This window comes from Cnephaeus nilssonii (assembly GCF_951640355.1).
Source record: "Cnephaeus nilssonii genome assembly, chromosome: 1".
Lineage (NCBI taxonomy): Eukaryota > Metazoa > Chordata > Mammalia > Chiroptera > Vespertilionidae > Cnephaeus > Cnephaeus nilssonii.
The window spans coordinates 83073374-83080341 of record NC_137072.1 but is presented as its reverse complement, the minus strand read 5'-3'; positions in this window follow the sequence as shown (position 1 = coordinate 83080341).

Genomic DNA, 6968 nt, shown 5'->3' with positions numbered 1-6968 from the left:
AAACGGCACTGTTTCTCTTTTGGATTGGCTGAGAGTGTAGGACAAATCTGAAGCCCTGCCATAACAAGAGGGTGGGTCATTTGGTATACACATTGAGTCACATTGCTGGCTTTATGTTCTTTATTTGTTTATTAGAGGCCCAGTGCATGAAATTCATGCATGGGTGGGGTCCCTAGGCCTGGCCTAGTGCACGAAATTCGTACACGGGTGGGGTCCCTAGGCGATCAGGGCTGATCAGGTTCCCTGCCTCCCCACCCCCTGCCTCCTCTTTCCCTCGCCACCTGCATCTGCTGCCACACACTCCCGGTTCCCCATCCCAGCCAAGATCCCGGCCCCTATAAGGCGATCGGGACCTGCCAGCCAGGGGGGAGGGACAGGGAGGTTGGCCACTGGCCCTGAGTAGGGAGCCGGCCCTCAGCCCCCCTGGGAAAGGGGCCGTGTCCGCCACCACTCAGCCCCGATTCCCGGCCTAATCAGGTGATTGGGGCCTGCCAGCTGTGAGGAGGGACCAGGAGGTTGGCCAGTAGGCTCCATTGGCGATCAGGGCCTACAGGCTGGGGGCAACTCCTGAGTTGAGTGTCTGCCCCCTGGTGGTCAGAGCACATCATAGCAACCGGTCGTTCTGGTTGTTCCGTTGTAACGGTTGCTTAGGCTTTTATATATAGATTTGTATTTATTCACCATGCTATGGTATTTTGGGGATGTCATTTTGTGTGTATGTAAGCAAAATAAAAATAGTCAGTATTTACTGAGTACTTACAATTTGTCAAGCATTGTTATAAGTGGTACTTTTTTATTCCCAAAACAAACCTATGTAGCAGGTACTATTATTATCTTCATTTTACATATGAAAAAACTGAAGCACATAAGAGTGACTTGCTTTGTCAAAACATGGTTACATATCTAAGGACATGGTAAAAGTGTGATTCAAGGCCAGTGCATTTAATCATTTTGCTATCCACATATTTTTGTTTTTTCTTCCTCTTCAGAATTGAAGTGGGGCATAGTTAAAAGGTGCTAAAATTTCAGTAGGGACTCAGAAATAGGATTAGTGGAACTACATGTTTACTGATTGAAGGATTTAAAAATATCTTTACTACATTTTCTTCTTTTAATATTTTTTCTTTGGCCTTTTTTTTATTATTTGAAACATGCTTGGTTAAAAATGTTATGTATACTAGTATATACCCAATTTTTCCAGTTGAGTAACCTTATCTTTTGATTGACATTGCCATTTGGAGGGCTGTAGTCTTCAATTGATTTGACTAATAATTCTTGTATTCATTTACTTTTTCTTGATTTATATTAGTTCATTTACATTTCATATGTTACTACATTGATTAAAATGATAGAAAATGGTACATAGTCATGAGGGTATTGCTGTAGTGTTTCATTTTTAATTATAATAATGGTTCTTATAACATCAATTACAATGTTAACATGATGCAAGAGGAAGGCATTCCATCTATTTGCCTAAGGAAATGGAGGTAGTAAATGGTGTACCTGGGACTCAGACCCATGCCTGCCTATTTCCAAAGTCATATTTGTAAATATTCAATACTCCATCCAAGAGTTTTCAGCACTTCTACAGCTTTCAATCTGTTTCAGTGTTTTTATGATCATCTCAATGGAATGCAGAACATGAGTTAAAGGTATGGCATGGCAATTATTTAATGTTTTTGTCACTCATACATTTTTAAGGATTTTAGATGTTATTGGGTATATTTCTACTATATGTTTTACCTATCATATAGTGATAGGTAAATCACTGTTTAATCATTTTTGCAATATAGATGCTATCAAGTTCATTACACAGGTGGCTAAGTATAAATTTCCTAGATGAAATCCGCTATTCCTTCCTACCCATTCTTTCAATAGGAGTAGATTAAAGCATACTGTACCTAAAAGGTATAGTTACTTGTAGTATGTTTTGGTTTCTAGTAAACCAATGTTATAGCTTCTTAAAACTGTTGATATTAGTAAGTTACCCTTTTTATTTGTGATATATGGGTATAAAATTATTAATTTTAATATACATGAAGTGAGTCCTGTGCACCAGTCATGGAGCTGTCCACAGGGTGCTGAGAAAATAGAAAAACTCTAACAGTTTTCATTTGTATGGTATGATTTTATTTATTCCATAAGAGTACTTATAAAGGAATCCAGAAATGATGACATCAACTATATCTAAGAATGTGTTTACCTTATCATAACGTATTTCTTTCTTTTTTTTTTTACTTAAATTTATTGGGGTGACATTGGTCAACATGAACATATAAGTTTCAGTTGTGGGTTTCAATGTTACAAGAACTGTAAAGTATTTCTAAACTACATATAACACAGCTGCCAGTGTTAGTAATAAGAACTTTGCACTGTGTGCACCCCTATATCAGCTTCTGTAGCCTTGTTATCTGGTATTATTATTCCAACTAATTGATTTAGAAAATAAATGGTGATAGAGTATAATGCCTGATTTCCTCCACTTGCTGTTATCTGACGTCTCGATTATCACCATAAATTAAGTGTGAGTCTGCACCAGAACCACGATTTGCTCTGTACATCTTAGGTAATTAATTATTCTAAAGAAACATATAGTGAAAAACCCATGTTTGATTTCAGAGCAATTGGTAAATACGGGAAAGGGCTCATTATTAAGATGATTCTTCAACCTACCCCCCATGCACTGAAAGGCGAAAGAGCTATTTTAGGAGATACTGAGAGCAAATTTCTCAAGTAGGCCTGTTGCTAATAGTAGTGGCGGGAGTCACTTTGGCACTGATGGTGGGTATTGTGTTTGTGAAGGGTATTAAAGCTTTGGCCAGGGGAGCGCCTCTCTACTTACTAGGTGGGGTGCTTGCCGGATTCATTCAATAAAGTCAATTAGATGATTTTTTAAAAAAAGTTTGGCAAGGGTGGCACTGTTAGTCACCAAGCGAATGGCAACAGCATTGTCCTCACTGGCTCCTTCTCCACTGTTGTCACTGGACGTTGGTGCCTCGGGGGGACACTGCCACATGTGCTGTTAGCAATTTCTTTCCAGATTTTGGCATTGCTGTTTCCTTTGGCCGTGTTTACCTATAAATGCCCTCTTATCTTTTTTTTTTAATTTTCCCCTTTTCACTCCATTTACGTTTTTATTGATTTAATGTCTAACCTTAATTGCATGGGAAACACAAAGAAAAATGCCATTCCTGCTTTTTAAAACTTTGAATCCACAATGTGCCAAAAGCCAAACCCAGGATTCTAACTATATCAGCGAAACACAACTCTTCCTGAGATGAAGTACAGTATCCCTGTTAGGCAAAGGTCTCCTCTAATGTTCTGTAAACGTTAGACTCATTTTCAGGTAATGCAGGGGTACTTCCTCTAACTTGTCCTTTCAATGATAACTTATTTGTTAACTTAACCAGCAAGAAAGTTTGGGAGACACAAATATGCATAATACCATGGAACATAATTCATTTCACATGTGTCACTGTTTTGTTATTGTTTGTTTTTTAATATTCCCTCCACTAACTGTTATCTCACATCTCGATTATCACCATAAATTAAGTACATAATGACATTATGTCCAATCTTTCCCTGCAACAGTTCATTGCAAATATTTATACATGTTTAAACCTATAAAAATCACTATCTTCTCTGGCCATATTTTTGTATTTAAAAATCTTAATATTTCATTTATGACTCCATATTATCCATTCTCAAGATCACAAGTAAGTTTCTGAACTTGAAATTGAAGATACTTCACATTAGGACTGATGGCTAACTTTTTAAATCTATTCTTTTCTACTTGTTTTTATTAACTTTCAAGAAAATATGCTTTGGAGCCAACCTTATAAATTGTCCTCTCCATGTCTTCGATATTACCATTTTATCTGGCCATTTTCAACCTATAATTCAAGATTCAGCCTAGAGCTCAACTGTTCTATAAAGGTTTCTCTAGACCACAGTGGCACTTGCTCTCTCCCTCTTACAATTCTTTGCACATTTTACATTAGTTATTAGTTTATACTCCAACTAAACTACAAGGGCCTGGAAGAGAGATTTCTTATCTGAGGTCAGCAAACTCATTAGTCAACAGAGCCAAATATCAACAGTACAACGATTGAAATTTCTTTTGAGAGCCAAATTTTTTAAACTTAAACTTCTTCTAATGCCACTTCTTCAAAATAGACTTGCCCAGGCCATGGTATTTTGTGGAAGAGCCACACTCAGGGGGCCAAAGAGCCACATGTGGCTCACGAGCCGCAGTTTGCCGACCACAGTCTTAGGTGTATGTCTCTGCATTTCCTATAGCAACTAATATGGTACCTGTACATAGTAGATTTTTATTTTACATTTATTGGTTAATTGACTAGTTTATTGAATGACTAGTTTATTTCTTGACTTTTAAGGGTTTACAATCTATATATATAAAACCCTAATATGCAAAGACTGAACAGCGGAACAACAGAACAACCAAACATCTGAAAAACTGGTTGCTATGACGTGTGCTGACCACCAGGGGCATTGGCTGCAGCAGGATGGTGGAGCAGGTGAGTGGGGGTGCCAGACCAAGGTGGGGTGCCAGTTGCTGTCATTGTGGCAAGCCTCTGGTGGTTACTGAAAATTTATTGCTCCTGTGCGCCGCGGTCCCACCTGGCGCTCACACCTGCTCCTGGTGCCAGCCCTGTTTGCACCTGCTGCCAGCTCCGGAGCTGCTACTCACACTTGCTGCCGGTGCCTGGCACTGGCCCCAATCGCTCGGCGCCATCAGCATGTGCGAGCAGCAGCTGCTGGCCCTGATTGCCCCTCAGGGCTTCTCCACCTCCCCCTGCTCCTGAGGGGCAATTGGGGCCAGTAGCTGCCTCTCGCACCCATTGCCAGCGATGGCCCCGCTAGCACCTGCTGCCAGCACTGGCTCTGCTCGCACCCACAGCCAGCACCAGAGCTGCCTCCTGCACCCTCTCCCAACACCCAGTACCAGCCCCGATCGCTCGGCACCTTCAGCGGGTACAAGCGGCGGCTGTTGGCCCTGATCACCCCTGAGGGCTTCTCCACCTCCCCCTGCTCCTGAGGGGCAATCGGGGAAGCAGCTGCTGCTCACAAGCATTAATGGTGCTGACCCCACTCACACCGGCTGCTGGCGTCAGCCCCAATTGCTCTGCGCTGTCAGCAGGTGCAAGCAGGGCCAGGGCCAGTGCTGTCAGCACATGGGTGCAGTGGCGGCGGGAGCAGGGCTGCCAGCAGACAGGGGATCAGGGCCATAGTGGGAGGGGATGGGAGGGGGCACAGAGGATGGGCTGAGACCTGCCCCTGTGCCCACCACAGCCTCGCCGTCCACAGTTCTTTTCAAGGTGCACGAATTCGTGCACTGGGCCACTAGTATAATTATAATATTGCATTATCTTTTGCTGGAGGATTTGAAAGTATTTTTAAATCATGACTCATAAGAATGAGTCATGGACACAGCTCAGAATCTTTTCCCTATAAAGTAAGGGTGTTGTTTTTCAGTAGCCACCAGAGTTCTTCCTTCTCTTATGTTCTATACTGTACAAATGCAGAGAAGGAATATATTAACATGAAGAAGATGGGATTTTTTTAAGATTAAGGAATTTAAAAGGTCATTGAGCGGAAAAAAAAAAGAAGATTCTGTGTGGTAGATGGTGAGATTCCTATAATTAAATAGTTAAAAGAAGACAATAAATAGCCTATATTTAGGTGTTTAAAGGAAGTTTGGTATGGATATAGGCTTCTTGGATTGGCACGATGGGGCATAAGTTAGAGAAATAATATTGGGACAGATCCATGTAATGATTCCAACAGAGACTTGCAAAAGGGACCTACTTAAGAGGTAAAACTAAGGATTTGAAGGACAAAGGCTACTTATAGGACAAAGGTCACAGTGCTGTTCTTCCTTAAGATAAAAATAATGCTTCAGACATTACTTTGAAGCTTTTGCCCTTGCAAGCCTCGTATGTGTGACCTATATAAGTTTCTGAATGTAACTGAAACAATTGGCTTTCTTTTCTGCCTGTTGAAGTTCTCCAAACTACTTTAAAAAGCAACAAAAATTTGTTATTTTAGAAAACACACAATATGTCAAAGTTCCCCAGAGTTGACTTAAAGAAAGCTCCGAACATGACTTCATCTAAAAAAGAAAGATTTCAAATATTTTATAAATGCTTGCTATATTACTTCTATCAGCAAACATAGCTGGAGAAAATTACCACAGAAACCGGGTAAGACCCATTGGTACAGAGTGATCTGAGCCTGATTGTCCAATAGTTCATGCAAGCTGTAGTGTCTATGCTGGGATGAACTTGAACTGACAGGAAGAATATTGCTGAAAGCTGGTAGAATCATTGTATCTATTTCTATGAAAAATGAAATACTTAGATGGAGGGTCCATAAGAAATGGCTAAAAACTAAAACATATAAAGTTTGCCCCATGGAGCTGTTTACTGACTAGATATTATATGTATATACACACGTGTGACAGACTTTACTGATGCTATGTATTAAATGGTGGTCTAGTCAATCAACAAAATTTAGAGTGTGGTCACACTTTTATTTTCATAGACAGAAACAGAAGATTTGTTTTCATGTGAAAGATATTTACTAGTTATTAAATAAATATGCTGTGTTTATGTAATGCATAGGGAATCTTAGTGCTTTATAAATTGCCATCAATAAGAAAATAGTTAATGGAAAATTCTCTTTGAATAAAGAGGATGGAATTGTGAATTTCATTTCTTTGCTTAGGAATGCTCCTCCTCTATCCACCTGGTTTCTGTGCACAGTTGCTCACAGCATCCAAGTGCAGTTAATCTCTCTGTTTCGCGGACATGGCTATTTTTGCTGTGCCTTAAGAGTTTTGTTGGTTGCCAGATCATTAATGGGCTATGAATTATGCAATAAACTTCTCCTGCTCCAATATAGAAGAAACCAGTAGTGAAGTCTGGCCGGAGAATAGATGAAATGCA